Raw genomic sequence first — 19,145 nt, forward strand, 5'->3', positions numbered from 1 at the left:
AATACATGCTTCATTTCATCAAGAGGCGAGTACACCCTCTGAACAACACTACTGTAGCCCTGCATTACAGCAATGCTTAATGAAAGTCCAGGTCTTTGAATTGCCTTGCATTTGGAACCAAGGGAGACTCTCGAAGCGTATCACGATTTCTAGGATGATTAACACAAACAGTAAGAAATTGGACTGCTTTTCTCCCATCCTTGCTTTTGACTCTTGCATAAGCAGAACCATCATCAAGCACCTTTGTTTCTATACGTACATCTGTAATATAGGACTGTCCCAAAATCACTGCATATGAGGAATTATCTTGCACAAAGAAGTGTTGCTCTTCCTGTACATCACCAATTGTCACTTTTACATTAGGACATGCAGCATAGAGCTCCCCTGAAGATTTATTTGCAGCCCTCATACGCCAACCATGATCAGTGTCCACAGGCCATGCACCATTTTCATACAATCTATGCTCAATGACATTTATCTCAGACCCATGGTCAAGTAAAGCAACACAAGGAGTTTTACGTTCCCCTATTTTCACTACTGTTTCAGTGGTAGCTCTAGCCCAATGATTTTTTGTTTAGTGACTTCGAGGAATAAATCCTAGAGTCTCTTCTCCATATTGATGCATTTGCCTTACTCCACAATACATATTGCTACAAGATAATGCATTTTCAGCCACTTTTTTCTCTTTTTCACATGCTGTCCATTGATTAGTAGCATCCTACATAGATAATATTGTACTTACTTCATGCTCATATTCAGGCCGAATACCCAACAAACCAGTTTCCTCTTCAAATTGCAGCAATGCACTAGTGGTATCACCAAGAAATTGACGCTTCCTTTTAATTATGTCAATGATCTCATCATGAAATTCTCGCTTGGCAATGCCAAGCACCTCTCCCAAGATAAATTCCACCCGACTGTTTAAGATCCGTTCTTCAAGAATCTTCTTAAGATCTGTGGCTGTCTCAATGTCAGATTGCAAATTATATCTTGGCTGCTTGCCTTTCTTTTTGCCCTCTTGTTTGTTATCCTGTTTTTACTCTTGACTGACCTCTTCCATAACATGCTTGGGAGATGGCCGATTTGCAGCTTTATGTTGATCCACACTTCTTCTTGTCATTCTTTTAGATGTCCCTGCAATATCTTCATCTCTTTTTCGTTTTTCTTCCACAAGTACATTCGTGTTTTGTACCTTTGCTAAATATGCATACACTGAATATGCATCTACTGGTGATTCCCAACCAGTTATGCCACGAATGTCTTGCCGTGCATGAGACATTTCACTATATCAGTGACCTTTCTCTTTTCAGCTGCATGTAAAGCATGTGTCCATATTTCAGGCTTTGGACCAACCATCACTTGGCCATGCATTCTATCCAACTGTAGACCAAAAGTAGAAGCATGTACTGCCGCATAAGTATTTCGCACAGCCAAGTCTTCCAACAACTTTTGCATACCTTCCTTTTCAAAATTCAAAGCAAGAGGCAATTGCATTTCTTGTGCATGGATCTTGCCATCTTTCCAAAAGATAAGCTGTCATGCCAAGGCCTCTTGATAGGCAGTACAATCCTTTCTCTCGTGCTGTAAACTGTCACACCACCTACATCTTTTTTCAAGTTTAGAGGCTGCTGCCCGTCCCCTTTCCTCTTGTCCTTTTTCATTCCATTTTGCAACCTTCAATTGAAGATCTCGTATCCCTTTGACCAATTCATCCAAGACATCTTCCCTAACAGAGGGAACAATAGTAAGTACAGCCATAGGGTTAGCCACAGAAGCAGGTGGCTTACTGGATACTTCAACTGTTTTGCCCGTAACAGTGGACAAGCTAGAGACATGCAATCTTTCTCTTCTTCTATGCTTCTTCACAAGTGCAATAACAGCTTCCTTGACATGTCTCCACTCTGTTTTTAAACCTGTCTCTGTAGTCTGATCCTCCAGCAAATCATCAAGCTTCTCTTGAAGCTCAAGATCAGCTGCTTGTAGAAACAATTCAATTTTCTGACTTGTAAGAGCTTGCTATTCTGCGAGATTCAACTGCTCAAATCTACTTTCAAATTCTCTTAACAATTCCGTAGCCACAAGACCCTTATTGGGTTGTAAAATCCACTCTTGAAAAGTCTTGCGCGTAATCAAACTGGTGTCTGCAATGTAAAATTCTTCCCCGAGTGTCTTCTTGAAGGCTACCCAGTCTGCATCCTGCAAGAATATTTCAGTAATGCGTGCTTTCAGTTCATGAACAGTAACAAATACAAAATACCATCTTCTGAGCATAGATATATACATATGTAGATACATTCCTGCCATTGAATAACTTCACCTCACGCTCAACTGCTTGTAAAGCATTTATCACAACACTTTGTGTTTGAGCTAAAGCTTGCATCACCTGTTGTTGTTGTACCTGCATAAGCATATTCATATTTTGCACCAACTGTTGCAAAACATCACTGGAGAATGTATTTGAAGGTTCTCCCATATTATCTTTCCTTCTTTTGTGACGCGATTTCATGTCAGGTTCACCAATGTCGGAGGGGTTTTTGTCAAAAGGTCGAATCCACCAGGGATCAGAAGTAGAAGGAAGTAGAGATAGGAGATGGAAGAGAAGATAGAGAATACCCAAGTGGTAAACACGACAAAAACAAATCACAATGAATTGAATCAATATGTATTGAAAGAACTTGGAATCTTTGCACTACTCAGAAGCAATCTCCAAGCATTAGTTCTCTCGGATCTCCTTCTTAGACCAAAAACGTGGATCATAAAAATTGGCTCTTTCTCTGTTGCCCAGAACCCAAATCTAATGGCTCCGTTGGCTCCGAAAGGGGGGTAAAGCCGCATGATGCTTAGCCACGGATCTCCCAGATCACTCCTTCTTCTTCTTTCAGTTCAATCTGCAGTTTTCAGTCTGTTTACAGGGATCGCGACGCGCGTGATTTCATCAATTGTCCTTCTTGTGAAAATCCCCTAACTGGCTGAAAAAGCAGCTAGCTTTTTTGCATGTCATCCTAATCTAAAAGCTCTTTCTAACCTCTGAAAATACTAGATTTTTGGATAATTTTAGCCTATTTTTGATATTATTTATTGTAAAATCCATGCAATTCACACTAGTACTAATGGCTCAGATCACATTGACTCTCTAGATCAATAAAGAAGTCGGATGATGATGCATTCCATACTTTTTTACACTGTCCTCATAACATCACAACATCGTCACTGCCTATCACCGTTGCCTGTCATCTCTCTCTCTCTTTCGTCACTGGCATGTCCATCACTAGCCCGTCCGCCCGTCACTTGTTCCGTCCGTCCGTCACTTGTCCGTCTGTGGATAATAGTGGTAACTGGTCTCTCTCTCTCTCTCTCTCTCTCTCTCTCTCTCTCTCTCTCTCGTTCACTGCCCCGTTCCGTTCATCACTTGCCCCATCGGTTCTCCCGTCTCCTGCCGCCATTGCCCGTTAGTCGATCACGTCACTTCAGGAAAGAGCGGAGATCACATCACTCCAGGAAGGGCCGAACAACAGGGAGGGCATTGGAATTATATTCAAAGGCCCTCAATTGTGATCACACCGGTGGAGCAATATGTCGTAATCAACTTGTGCCCAACACAACAAGACGGAGTTCACTCCCAAAATGGAGAAGGTCCAGATAGAGCAGACGATTATCAATGCCATCAACAAAGTCAAGGAGTATGACAACAGACTGAGCCTAGTGAACAGGCAGCTGAACGATAAGATTAAAAAGCTGGAATTGAAGATAGAGGCCAAAGATGGGGAGATTCAATTACTTAGGGAGCTACTGACTGACATTCAACTCAGCCCCAAGCTAGAGGAAGGAGAAATTCATCCTAGCATGACCAAGGAGCTCACCCGCATCAAAGAGGAAGTACAATAACTCCAAAAAAAGGAGGAGACGACGAAGGAGGCTGTTTCTTGGGCAGAGATACTCAAGAAAACCCAATAGCAAGTAGAGGAGGCGGAGCAATGGATTCAAATTGCAAAGAAGGGAAAACACTAGCACACACACCTACAACAACCATAATCAATGACACATTGGAGGAGGAATAAAAAAGAAAAATGAGAGCACTTCATGTTCGGGTGATGGGGCTGAAGATGCATGAAAAAGTGGATGAGGACACCAAGGTGCTATACACGTTAATGAATATTAAGAAAGACACGCATGTCTCCCCTTGGAGAGTGGGCAAGAAAAGCACAAAAAGGGAGAGCTCAAAAGAGCGTGCACTCATTCTCCACTTCCCCATCATGGAGGCTAGAGAGGCTTCCTAGCTCAACGCCGTACATTGAAGGGGACCGGTGTGTTTTTGGGTGACGATCTCACACCAACCCAACTAGCCCACATGAGGGAGTGCATGCCAAAAATTAAGGCAGCCAGGGAGGAGGGCAAACTCGCCTTCTATAGAGGAGGGAGAGTGGTAGTCATGGAGAGGTGCCACAAATGACGGCGTGAGACATATGGGACCTATGGGACCAGCCTTGCAGTGGTAGTCTGGAACTGTAATGGAGCCCTCCGATTGGATGTGGAAGCTTTTGAGGAGACATTCAGAGGGAGAGATATAGTGTTCTACTCAGAGACAGATCAGGGACCACATACTACACTTCCACGGGTGACAGGCTATAGGTGGGAGTTAGCTTGTAGGAAGGAGACATGCACAGACCACAGTAATCACGGGTCAGGAGAAGTGGCAGTGTTATTCAAGGAGCTACAGCAGATGATCTAGGTAGTCCGCAGAGATCAGTAAGCCAGATACATGTGGGTAAGAGTGTGTAGTGAGGAACACACTTTGTATGTTGCCATATGCTATTTTCCCCCTATGACGTCCCAATACGCCCCACCCAAGGGGAAATCACCATATGTGGCTTTGGATGAGAATATTTGGGAGCTCTCAAAGGAGGAAGAGGTTATCTTACTAGGAGACTTTAATGCCAGGACAGCCTCCCATTAGGTGTCTTTCTTTGATGCATTTGAGGATATGCTACAGGAGCAGGATGTGTCAAAGCTATAGCTAGAGAGGACATCTCAAGATATGGGGAAAGTCACCGAATATGGGAGATACCTTGTGGAGATGGGCACAACACACAGGTTGGCCATTCTTAATGGCCTGGCTAGATACCCCCTATCCAACGCCTTCACATGTTATCCTCACCGACATGGTGCTAGCATAGTAGACTATGTTCTTGCCCCACCGATGCTGATATCTCACATCCAGGACCTCTTAGTATCCCTACGCCCTCTCGGAGTTGCAGTGGATAATGTCTACCTATCATTCACCATTGACCTCCAATTCACTGATACGCAGACCCATCATGCAACTCACCGGCACCCGAGATACCTCTTTTCCAAAGAGAGAGAGGATACCTATGAGGCGGAGATCCTTAGGTTGTTACATGATGCAGACCCCGACGTTCCACTACAGGAGCTGACTCAGCAGTTCAGTGAGGTCCTATACATCGCTGCAAGTGTAGCCTTTCCACAATCACGACCCACACAAAGAGCCTCCGCCAGGGTGACACCTCAGAACAGCTAGTATGATGATGAGTGCCGTGAGACTAGAGCACACCTACAGAGAGAGAGAGCACTGGGGTCCACTATGTCACAACTTTATAGAAATGAAATTTGTATCCTTTTTCATTAATTTGTCTATATAATGATTTATTAAATTTGTTTCCTTTGCACTAATTAGATATAAAGAAAAGTGCATTGGAGCTGGCCACTGATGAGTGGTTACAGATTATGGTGGACTCACGCGGTGGGTTAGAGAAAAGATAGTTCACACTTCCACCTATATGGTCCGATTGGGCGCCTATGACCAGAACTCATGCATATCAGGGTTAGACTCGCATACAGAAAGGATTGATGCCTTGAAGTGTGGGCTAGATCCGCCAAAACAGACAGTTACAATCAACAAGATGGCATGATTATGAAATGCTTGTACAATGTGCATGTGTGGACTGAAAGCTTGAAATGCACATTTCTTTGCATAGGAAAGTCACATGAAGATTTTGATACTGTTTTTGCGATGTACACGGAAAAAGCTTTCATATGACACCCATATTGGGGGGTCCCTAAATTTTAGGAGGTCCCTAAATTTTAGGAGCCTCGAATTAGCCTAAAAATGCTAGTTCTAAAAAATAGGGATGTCATTCTAAAAATAGTAAATTTTGTACTCTGACTGTGCTTACTAAATTTGGTTGTTTCTATTCTTGACAGTATTCAGCCCAAAAAGGAAGGCCATAGAGAAGAGACAAGTGTCAAGACACTTGTCACACAAGTTTCCAAGTGTCCCACCACTTGTCACATCTCATGACATGTGGCTAGACACTTGTCTTGTGCTACTTCACTTTCCCCTTTTGTACTAGCTCTTCCCTCTCCTATAAATAAGAGCTCGTTTTTCTTCATTCAGCATCATTTTTCTTTGTTGTAAACTCATGTACAACACCCATAGATAGCCAGAAACTGGCCCCATCCATCCCCATCATCATCCCCCACTTCTCCATTATCAAAATCGTCCATATTCCCTCTTCTATCACTGCTGTTTTACAGGACATCAAGCCTGTAAATTCATTACAGTACCTCCTTCTCAAGCTCTTTCTTCTATTTTAGCAACAAGAAGCAAGCCCTATCCATGTACTGCTGATCAACGATGAGGAAAGGCTGATTTCCCCTCTTTCTTCTCTCATACTGTAAAGAAATCAGTTCTTATCATTGCATTATAGATAGTGCGTGTGTGCTTGTACATCTTTGCATGATCTTGTGAGAGTGAGAATTACTTCTCCTCATTCTCAGGTTGATTGTAACTGAGCTCTTTCCTAAGGGACTTGGGTTGAGCAGAAATACATTCCTTCGGGGAGAGGTTGCCCATCTTCAACCCTCAATCTTGTCTCCATTACTTTTATATTTTCATGGCTGTAATTTTGTGAGTAATTTTCATTTTCAGGTGTAAGTGTTCATTCTCTTTTATATCAAATCTCGAAAACAAGCGAATATCATAATTGTTAAGCATACTACGTTGTTCGGGGCGTTTACACACTATCCACAAACAGGCACAGATACTCTTTAGACGCCTCACACGGCTGAAGAAGAGAACATTCTCGGCCTAGCTGGAGTGAGACCTATATCAGTTATTCTTGTGCCAGAACTCTAGAGAGGCTCGGAGGCTTTTCAGAGAGCATTGCCCGACCACACTTATTACGTCCACCGTTGTATGGGAGGAGTATGCAGCTAGTCTTTATACTGTGGAGGGTCAGCCACCTCTTCTTGACCCACTTGAGCCTTGTCCAGAGACCACCACTTTCTTTACAGAAAGTAGGGTCCGAGAGGCCATTGACAGACTTAGCATAGAAAAGGCATAAGATCATGATGGATTAGTAGTCGAGCACTTGATCCATGCTAGAGATTTGGTGGCAGGACTCCTAGCTTACATGTTTAACAGAGCCATGTGTGAAGGCCTACCAGAAAGCTGGAGCATGAACACTATTGTGCCTATCCTACCCAGTAACTATCGGACTATCATGGTTGGGCATACATTGGCTAAGTTATATGCTTCTATCCTTGAGCATGAGTTAAGCAGGTGGGCAGAGATGTGGGGTCTTAGAGCACAGGGACAGGTTGGCTTTAGGAGAGGCTTCTCCACATTGGATCACATCCTCACACTTAGAGCGATCATTGAGGAGGAAAGGGCCCATGGCCGACGGACCTACTGTTGCTTTGTGGACTTCCGCAAATCCTTTGACACAGTACCGAGAGACAGGCTGATAAATAGATTGTATACCATGGGAGTACCGAAAGAGCTCAGTTGGGGTATTTTGGCATTGTATGAGAGAGTTGTGGGCAGAGTCCGGACACCGGAGGGCCTTTCTGCACCTATTTACTCCACCATTGGGGTGAAGCAGGGATGCCCCCTCTCTCCGACATTATTTGGTCTGTACATTGATAGGATTGCTGATTACATTTCACAGGAAGGAGATAGAGGAGCTCCACTAGTTGGCACTTGGATACCCCTCCTATTGTATGTAGATGACATTGTATTGATAGCTGACTCTCCAGAGGGTCTACAGAGACACTTGGATGCACTACACTCCTATACTTTAGACAGTGGGCTTTCAATGAATCTTGGTAAAACCAAGGTGATGGTATTTAATACTACACCAGAGTGGGTCAGGAGATCAACACCTAAATTCACATATGGATCTGAGGAGCTGGAGTATGTGGATTCTTATGCATACCTAGGAGTCTTATTCACAGGGCCCATCTTTTCTATGCAAGAGGCAGCATACACTAGACTGACTCGTGGATACACAGCACTAGGTGGTTTGGAGAGGATGTGCTCACAAGTGTAATTCCAAGAAACCCGCACCAAGCTATGGCTCTTCAATACACTGGTCACATCCACACTACTTTATGGAGTACAGATATGGGGGCCTAGTCTTGACCACCGTAGCAGATCAGGGTGCACTTATGACGGATGGAAGTCGATGGAGAAACCCTTAGTGTCCATGATATCCAGGATGATCAAATGTAAGGCCTCAGTGCCACATGAGATCATAAAAGCCAAGCTAGCAGCTACACCGATTGTGGTAGAGGCCCTCACCTGATCGGTCGCATATACACATAGCCTATGGGACTTACCCAGACACAGGTATGCACGATTGGCCCTTGAGTCCTCCAGATAGCTTTCTAGAGAGGGTGATACTTCATGTTGGTATGCACAGATGTTGGCTTGGTTTGAGCTGCATGGCTTTAGCATGGACAAGTTACCCCCCTTCCAGTACTCCCTTGATGCACCATCTCTTGATCTGAGCAGGTTAGAGATCCGCAAGATCATTAGGATGGATCTTACCTAGTTGGATATCAGACAGACATGGTTGATACTAGGGTAGGAGCTCGGGACAAAGATGGCTTTCTACCGCGTGCATTTCCTTCATACTACAGATGATGGATTTATTGTTCGCCCGAGATACATGGACACCCACCTTTCCCATGGGATTAGATGTACTATTGGCCAGTTGCGCACCCCTCACATCAGCTAGAGATTGAGACTGGCAGATATAGATCCATCCCACCAAAGGAGTGCATATGCCAGATATGCCAATTAGAGCCAGAGATAGAGGAGCATTATATTTGCTATTGCCCAGCGTATTATGAGGTCCGTGGTCGTTTCCATTGTCTCTTTAGAGACGGATTTGGACCACTATCCAGAGTCATGGATTTTACTGATCAACGATGCCTTGGCCTCTTTCTTCTTGAGATACGACAGCTTTGTGACATGCGCCTCAGGAGTGCAGCTGCTCCCAGACATCGACGCCCTCCACAGAGGCAGCTCACAGACTTCTTTGCAAAGGAGACTCAGAAGACTTCAATACAGTTACAGCCACAGTCCACACGAGAGCCTCTCTCACTGCCACAGTCCACACACAGATAAGGAGTACTGATTGATCGAGCCATTCAACTTAGCCGATCTAGACGTCCTAGGCCTTGACGCAGACATTGGCGACACCTTCATAGGCGGATACAGGGGATTATTTCTTGGGCTAGAGCTAGGTCCACCATACCCACATGAGATTATACCATTTGGAGCTCATTGTTACTAGATAGAGCTCTATGTTTTACACAGCCATAGTTAGTTTCCTTTCTTATTTTTCTTTGTGCTACATACATATTTTGCCTAGATAGTTGTACCCTCATACACATGATTGTAACTCATGGTCTCATGGGTCATTTTGGCCTTTTGTAGACTTTAATATATCATTTCATTTCATTTCTCCTCTCTCTCTTCACTCTTTGTCTTGGTCATACACTTCCGCACTGCTTCAGTGTGACACTTTTGACCTTGCCCAAAATTAAATGTGCCCATCCATAATTAAATTGGCTAGGCTAGGCGACCATCATACGGCATCGGTTAGAGGGAGGGCTCGGGATCATAGACCCAAAATATCAGAGTATGGCTCTCTTGGGCAAGCTAGTTGTCCGTGGCCTCACACTAGGCGGGCAGACCTGGAAGGTCTTATTGCAGGAGGGCTTTCAGGACTGTAGACCGAGGCTTGGCGGTGAGTAGAGGCCGTCCTTGGGATGGATTTTCGCATCAGCCGAGATCACCCTCCCCAAATCACCTTTCCTAGGCAGCCTACTCCGCGTGTGGCAGGGCCTCTGCAAGGCCCTAACATAGAGCCCCCCAGGCTGCCACGAGGAGATAAACCTTCAGCCGCCGGTGATTTGGAATCCCCACGTCAAAGATCGGAAGAAGAACAGATCGGCGAGCGCACCCACATCCAGTGGGCTGGTTAGGAGGCTGGCCTGAAACCATCAGGACATGGTGGGAGGTGTACAGGATGGTAGAAGAGGAGGTACTATAGTGAGCATCAGGCTGTCAGAGGGGAGTGGAGTTGAGAAGGGAGATAGAGACAACAATACCTCTGGAGTGGCTTGCTTCCTCGATACGAGAGCCGATAGAGCCTGGGGAGGTATGGGCAGCTAGGTTCTCACCAACAAGCATCCCCTACAGGTGGCAGGAAGAGTGATGGGTGGCACCCCACACGGGACTTTCTTCGCAGTGCATGAGGAGGGACGTCTGGCCCTTGACAAAGGGTAGTAGGATGAGGGGATAGCCGCCCTCTTGTGGGGAAGGATTCAGGTGGTGGGCCTTCAAGGGAAGACATGGCGATTGGACCCCTATGTCTTTTGGGAGGAGCTCAGGGAGTGGCACCTTTGGATCTGGGAGGGCAGACCACTTGATGAGCTGGAGTGGAATCCAGGAGAGTGGCTATGGCCAGCCATGGCAGTTGCCAAAAAGCCACCCAGGTTCTTTGAGTACACTGCCAGGATTGACAGACACATACTGATGCAGGAGGATATGGAGTGGGCGCTGACACGTGGTAGGCACTGGGCGGGCACAATATTATGGAGCCTTTTCGACGGTCATTCTGGTGCCGCCTATGGGATAGCTGGAGGCCAAGGAGGGTGTCATATCTCTTATTGTTGGTAGCACATGGAGGCTTGGTGGTGGGAAGTTGGCTTGCCAAGATGTAGAAGGAGGGAGGTTGTAAGCATTGTACGCAGCAGCCTTTGGAAACCCCAAAGCACTGCCTTTGGTCATGTAAGGAGGCGTAGCTCGTGTGGAGAGGAGCTTGCTGCATCTTTCGCTGTATGGCACCCAGCCTTAGATGTATCTCATGGGGAGCCTTCTGCTGGCAGGCAGTCAGCCAAGGCCGTCACCTTCTGTATGAGGCCGAGATGCAAAACACAATTTTCATTATCGAGGTAGGGTTGTGCGCAGTGGTCGGTTTGGAGACTCTACCCATCCAACAAGTACAGGAGCCCATAGCAGACCGCTTGGAGGTATGGGAGATTATAGGGAGCCTTACTGGATGGCATATCTGAAAGGCACGTTGTCAGGAGGCTTTCGGCGGAGAGAGACTGTCAGTATAGGCGACCTTAGCAGAGCTTTGGATCTCCATCATCCACTCTCTCCGTGGCCAATGGGATTAGGTACAGGGCTTGTCAGGAGCTCCATGGTCATTTCATGTGCACTTGGGGCTGCCAGGACCTGTTTTTCGTGATGCAGGCAGGCAGTCCCAGTTGGCGATACATCCCCCCTCTCCCCCCCCATGGCTTTTTGCCCCCACCCCCCCTATACCGCCTTGAGAGGCTTGTATACATGATGTATTTGTGACCTTGCATCAGCTCCAACTTGTCTGTTGAGCATGAACATTCCGTTGTAATCAACTTTTTTGAGTAATATAATCAGCCACATTTTACTTGAAAAAAAAAAAACTGGCTAGGCCATTTGTAACCTGGAGTTGTCCGTAACCTCTATTGACCCTTATATTTGTATTAATTAATTAATTAATGCTAGTCCCTAGTATTACCATTGACACTTGTTGGCCAAATAACTGTCCCAAGGTCAAAACTAACATCAATTGACCCCCGAAGCCCAACTAGCATAACTTATTACAACTTTTGTCTTTGACACCCACTACATGCTCAGGGTCCTTAGCTTGTTACCATGAAATAACTGCCATGTGCATCACATGTTATCGACAAGAGTAAAGCATCTTGAAATTTCATGTTCTTCTTATGCAAGGCATACAATGGAGATGCAATTTCAGCAAACTCGCATAGATACTTTTTGTAGTAATAACGTAAAGCCAAGAAGTTACGGATCACATGCACATTTCTCAAAGGTGTCCATGATCGTATTGCCTTAACCTTTCTAGGGTCCATGCGAATACCATCAGCCGATACAATATGTTCCAAAAAGTGGATTTCATGCAAAAAGAATTCACTTTTCTTGTCATTGATACTAGCCTATGCTCATGTAGTTCATTGAGCACAATGTCCAAGTGTCTTCTAAGTTCTATATTGTACCTTATTCTTTGAACATACAACAATGCCATCAAAGAAAGTGCTTACAAATCCTCTATGTGGCCTGAAGATGCAATCCATCATCCGACTAAAAGTGGTTGGAGCATTCATAAGCCTAAAAGGCATGACGAGAAACTCATATAGTCCAAAAGATGTTCTAAAAGCTATATTAGGCACATCCTTTGGTCTAACGCATATTTGATGATACCCACTTTCAAATCTATACGGTTGAATATGGCTACCTCCTGCAATCTATCCATAAAATCATTGATCCATGAATCGGAAAGTGATTCTTTATCGTGATCTTGTTCATAGCACGATAATCAATATACGTACGCCATGAACCATCCTTTTCTGCACGAAAAGAACTGGAAAATAGAAAGGAGATGAGCCAAGTTGAATCGGCCCTTTTTCTAACAGCTCATTCACCTGACTCATAATCTCCTCCTGTTGGGCTGCACTAACTCTATGGGGTGGCTTGTTAGGTGGCCTACTTCCAGGGATAAGTTATATGCCATGGTCTTCATGCCGTTCAGGCGGTAGCTTCCCTGGAAGTGATTGAGAGAAGCAATCCGCATACATTTTAAAAAATGACATGCGATCCTTTTCTAACTTAGACATGTTCCCAACATTCTCACTATCATCTTTATCCTTTGTAAAAACCAAGTACGCTGATGATTTTTCATTACTTTAGAAATGACAGCTATAAATATAAGAAGGATAGATTCATCTTTCAATTTTACATCAAGTATGAGTGTCTTTCCCTTACATTGAATAGTGATATCTTTTGCATAAGAATCAATCATTGCATTCATACAGTGACACCATGGCATACCAAGCAACACATCACAACCCTCAAGTGGAGCAATAAAGAACTCTTCGCTATCCATATATCCCTGTATATGCAATTGAAGCTTTCCAATGAGTGGTGTGACAAGCTCTACATGGCCTTTACATGCCATTTCAACTTCTCCCATAGGTCCCATCTCATCCTCTCTGATGTCTAGACGGCCTGCCATGTCAAGAGAGATGAAGTTGGCCTATGCACAGTTATCAAAGAAAATCAATGCATGTTGATCTCTAATTTTGCCCTATGCTCTGCACAACTCAGTAGCATCAGCATTGGATTGATCACTAACATCATTAGACACCAATCCTATTGATGTTTTGGGCTTCTTTCTCTTAGGATCTCTTTGATTTTCTGATTTTCTAGCTTGTTGCCTATTGGGACAGTCCCCTGCAATGCGACTCTCTTGTTCACAAATAAAGCATTTATTTATAGTCATCAATTTTCTACATCGTGCCAATGATTTCGAGCCCTTTCTTTGTTATTTTGGCCTCTTTTTAGGCTGATTTTCAGATCTCCCCCTTTTCTCAATCTTCAACAACTTTTTATTCGGCTTCTCCCCACTCTCTATGAAGCCCAAATCCTTCCCACGCAACAAAGTATCTACTGTAGCAGCAGTCTCTATGAGCTGCATGCTAGACACGGTGGATTTAATGCAAAAATCCCTAATTCCTCAGACAGTCCATAAATATTATTTTCCACTTGCTCATGAAGGGGTACAAGGCGATGAGAAGTAATAGGTAGCAATGCATCCCAAAACTTCTTATTATATTGCTCCAAATTCTTATATTCCTTAGCATCCAACTTATTCTAAGTTGTGATGATGTCCACCTCAAAGGTGATTGTCAATCAATTCGATGAAAATATTTACTTGAATTATACCCATGTTGACAGTGCTCTACCTTGTATCAAAAGAGTGGACCACCACTACAATACATTCCCCTTTAAAAAAATGGCTACCTTTCGAATCTTCGAGGACTTGAAGTTTCCCCTTGAATAGGCTACATCAAACTGTTGAATAAAAGTCAAAGCTTTTAGCCTATCTTATGCACCATTGAAGGACTCAAACTTCATTGCTTTTTCACTCTCATCATAGTCTTTTGTTGCCCCTTTGGGTGCGAAGTTGTCATACACTGGTTGTTGCAAAAAGGATGCATTCGCTGAATTTACATCAAAACCAATACCAAAGGAAGCATTTGCATGACCAACACTCATTCCTTGAGCCCCATGAGCATTCGAGGGTGTAGATGCATTATCAAACATGCTACTCTGTGCCCCAAGCATCAAGCCAATGTTGCCATACATAGGGTTTGCAAATTTCCAGCCATACCTGAATACATTGGGCCTTACACACCATGCATTGGCTGTTGCATACCATAGGGATTTGTGCCATACATTTCCGTATGCGGTCCCCTGTCCAACCATAGCATGAAAAATCGTACTATGACCAAATTATCCTGATTGCCCCATCAAAGCATGCATGCCCAAGTGGCTGTCCAAAATCCATTAGATTGGCACTTCCATGATGGCCTTGCATTTGTATTCCTTGCCCCATAGGTATTAATTGTTTTGCTTCATTAGCATCTTTTGGAGCTTCAAATGAAGGCTTTGGCATTTCCTTCAATGCATCTTGCTGTCCCGAAGGTGTAGAAGATGATTTCTTCTTCTTGCCCTTACTGTCCTTCTTTGGAGCATTTAAAAACTCCATGAATTGAGGATCCTTTGCCAATTCAGCCAAGAGATTTGCTGCTGTCCTCATCGAATTCTTAAACTAGTCATCAAATTCCTCTTCACTTTGCTAGTTATCAGCATCATTATGCCTTGAAGGCCCTACGTCTTGCCTAACAGCAACATTTTCAACTTGCTGTCCATGGCCTAAGCCTTGTCCAAGATTAGGCATTACATTTTCTTCTCCTGCATGTGAGTGTCCATACTGAGAGGCATTATCACTGCTTGATTGTATCTCATTATATGAAGATATATTATTGTAATTTCTCAGTTCAAAGCAAAAATCAACACTAGCATAAAGCTTCAGCTTGCAATTAGGTGCCTTGGGCCTACCAAATCAGGGGATTGAGTGGTGTCCTAGGAATGGAACTATGAAACTAGCCTTTCTCTTTGGATAGGGTGGTAAAACTTGATCAAGCACTTAATTACAACAACTAATAATTGAGCATAAACTGAAATGCACAATTTACCTTAATAATCTTGGACATTCGATATTCTGTTGATCCCAAAATAGGTGCCTCTTTCGGTATTTCTTTAACTTTGATTGCTAATGAAATGAGTACAAGCTGAGATTTCACAATCTCCTTTGCTGTTTCAAAAGCCCCTAGTTGTAATAACAATCAACAAGCAATTCGGGCTAGTTGTCCCTTTACTTTTCACCTAGGACTTGCATAAATGGAACTGCAAACTGACCAAATGTTACCCCAATTTACAATGAATGGGCTGGCATCTGAATTCCCTAATAATTTCACAAATTTCAAGTGCTGAATTTAGTGTACGATGCCTTCTCCTATTGGCATGGGTCCTAAGCTGGCTGTTAAATCCTAATTTCTGCATAAATTTAGGTTTTACAGTAGAAATCCTCTTGTTGTCCACCAAATATGGTTGAGATCTGCTCCAAATGGCTAAGAATTGCTAAGATCTTTTGAGAAATTACTAGAAGGAGAAAGAAAGCCAAGATGAGAGAGAAATATAATTTTCTTCATAAGAAAATCCAAAAATTTGCTTGGCACCCACTCCAGCTTGCATTTGATGCAAAACTGATGTAACCTTGAGCCTGAATCTTAACCGAGGAGTTATTTCCTACACGGACCCGCTCGGTTACAGGGGGCTCGGGTACGGAAAATGTCCTCTATAGGAGTCATGTGATGTATAGCTCCACTATCCACAATCCAAATTGGAGTTGAAGTGCTCGGCTGTGACGTGTGGGCCTTTGCAATAACCTTGTTGAGAGGCAACTCACAGATGTGGACGAGACTCGCATTTGATGTCTCTATGGAGACGATATGGGCCTCTGTAGACCAGTGAGACAAGCCCTCTGGAGTTGAGAACGTTGTTGACTGAGATGACTGTGCGGTGGCAGTGTGAGTCTGACCTTTAAACTGCCTCTTGCCATCACCCTGCATCCCCTGTTGGGGGTTGCCCGATTGAGGGGCGGGGGTCTGAGACTTAGGTTTTGGTGCTGTACCTCGTGCCTTTGATCGATACTCGTCGTCAAAATGGCCAGCCTTTTGACAATGTTGACAATACCTATTCTTTTTAGGTACATTTTGCCACCCAGGTTTGAGTTGTGACTGGGAGTTTCCTTGAGAATCCCCAGATTAATTTAGCTTTTGAGTTTGATTTTGATTTTGAGTGGAGATTTGGTTTGGTTTGCCCTTCCCTTGTTGCCCTTTCTAAGAATGAGCAAGAAGAGCCCTCTCTGAAGAGGAATTCATATGAAACTAATCGAACAACCGTACGTAACACAACAGTTGATACTCAAATTCATAGAATGTAGGCATGGTAGGCTTTGAAACTATTCCTTCCACAAAATTGAAGTATTTCTTGGGGAGTTTATTTAGGAACAATGTGACTTGATTGTCAGAGGACTTGGGAGTTCGTGTAGTGGAGAATTCAGCAAGGAGACGTTGATACTCAGCCAACTTGACTTTCAAGTCATCCCGGTCAGTGATTTTGAAAAGCTGAAGCTCATGGTCAAGATTAATACGACGGGTCCTATCTCGAGCCGCATAGCGGTTAGTCAAGTGTGCCCATCGCTCTGACGCTAAGTCAAAATGCTGAAGCTGAGAATGAAACTCTGGCAATAAGCCCTGCATCAGCTCGACAATAGCGGAGGCATTCCTAGCCTTCCATGAGCAGATGACCTCGTATGGAACAAATGCGGGATCGGGTTGGAGTTCCAACCCTTGTACTAGATTCCATAGGTTCTGTGAATCAAGGACATGTCTCATCAAATTCGACCAAGTAGTAAAGTTTAACCCGTTAAAATGAGTCTTGTCATTAAATGCATTCTTGGCAGAAGATGAGCTAGAACCATGAGGTGTCAGGTGGGTGGAGTAAGATGATGGTGGAGGTGAGAGTGTCTGATAAGAGTAAGAAGGAGGGGGAAGAGGTGGGTAGGTAGAAGTAGGCTGTGAGTGTCCAATGAGTGCCAATTGATGCAGAGGCACTGGAACATGAATGTTTCCATAAGGTGCCGGTGTAGGTGGAGGCACTGGGACACAGTAGCCTTATCCAAAGTAAGGCTAGGACACAGCATTATGACCAGAAGGTCCACTAGGCAATGCCATGGAGGCAAACTGTGGAGGCAATTGATCCACACTTAGGAGAGACTGAGTGGGATACCCAAGCTGCAATGATCCCGAAAGTGTGTATGAGGTAGGTGGAACACCACCCCGCTGAGGTCCTAAAGGATGTGCCTATGTTTTCATAACCCCCCGGTGTGATGTGCGGTGCGACATGAGGTGTCTGAAATGGAAATGTAAATGGTGTAAGTGAAAGTGATGAAGCAGCGGAAGAATATGGTGGAATGGGTGGGTTTTAAAAGTGAGGTGTATGAGGTGCAGATTCTTTTTGTTCATTTTTATCATTTAAAGACTGAAAATGAAATTGTAAAGATGATGATAAACCATGTAATGAAGTGAAAGGAATACCAAATTCATTTTGATTTTGTGAAGTAGACAGAAAAGAAGAAAGAACAGAAGAAGAGTTATTTGGCTTTTTTTTATAATCCCCGTGACGTGTGTTAACATACAAGAATTGGTCCTCTAGAGGACCTTTTCCGTAGTTAACAAATTGGACTCTTTCTTCCACATGATCTCTACCATAATATTGCAAAACAGAAGAGATAAAAGAAGAAGGTACAAAAGACGAATCAAAAGTACCTTGCATCGGAGAGGACGGAAGAGTCTGAAATAATGGAACATACTCCAGATCTTGTTCTCCAAGAGGGGGCCCATCCCTAATGGAGGTCTTGACGGCCCTGCAACATCATCAAACTTACGCGCAACATCTGAAGAGTGAAATCCATGCATACCTTCATTTAGAAGCTTTTCTTGAAGGGCAATCCTTCGGTCGAGCTCCTCAATCTTCTTTTGTCGATAGGCTATGATCAGTTTATATTCCTCAGAGGTCAGCTTGCCTATCTTTTCTTCCATGTACTCAGATGTTTCTCCCACCATGTTGGAACTTTGTGGAGCAAGCTGATTGGCCCACTCTCGCTCGGTTCTCGGCATAGGCTGATCTGGAGACTGAATCGGTGTTGATGTGTTCGAAGTCATTTGAACCTACTATGGTTCTTGCTTCTTGCGAAGAGCTTTCAGATCAAAGGCCTAGGTTTCTCAGAGAGTACCAGTCTCTGATACCATGTAAAGAAAAATACCCTAACACAGAAACATAAACAGAAACCGAACGACAAAGCACAGACTGATAAAAAGAACACAGTTAGGGTTAGGGTTAGAGTAACTCAGAGACAATGAACACAGTGAATAAATGAAATGATATGACTACTAATAATACGATGCTCATGCAGCAAACACACTATGCAGTGAATGAATACTGAACCTCGAACTCCTGTATCTCTAGGATTAGGGCAGGGGTAATGAGCTGGAGAGTGTGTCGTACTCCGAACGGATCCCGAATTGCAGCAAGGCAGCCTCCAGATGTCGAACACCAGCAAACGCAGCAGTGAGAAGCTAGATCTGATGCAGACAGCAATGAGGAGAGAGAAAGACTAAAAACGCGGGCAGCACAGCCTGCAAGAGAGAGAGAGACTAAAAACGGAGCCTCCAGGAGAGAGAAAGACTAACAACGGAGCCTCTAGGAGAAAGATAAAAACGACTGTAGGCAAGTAAGAGAAAGACTGCAGCGACTGTAGAAGGAGAGAGAAAACTGTCAGGGCGGCTAGAGCCTGCAAACG

General features: G+C 44.1%; 1 protein-coding gene and 2 pseudogenes across 6 annotated transcripts in view; all 3 read left to right on the forward strand.

Moving 5' to 3' along the window:
* The window catches only part of LOC148040208 (pentatricopeptide repeat-containing protein At2g33680-like), a 65,710-nt gene that overhangs the window by 20,152 nt on the left and 26,413 nt on the right, over positions 1–19,145 (forward strand). The window lies entirely within an intron of this gene.
* LOC148040209 (uncharacterized) lies at positions 3,630–5,076 on the forward strand (annotated as a pseudogene).
* Positions 7,571–9,550, forward strand: LOC148040210 (uncharacterized; annotated as a pseudogene).

This window comes from Lygodium microphyllum, chromosome 2 (assembly GCF_053477565.2).
Source record: "Lygodium microphyllum isolate KBCC chromosome 2, Lygodium_microphyllum_v1.1.10, whole genome shotgun sequence".
NCBI lineage: Eukaryota > Viridiplantae > Streptophyta > Polypodiopsida > Schizaeales > Lygodiaceae > Lygodium > Lygodium microphyllum.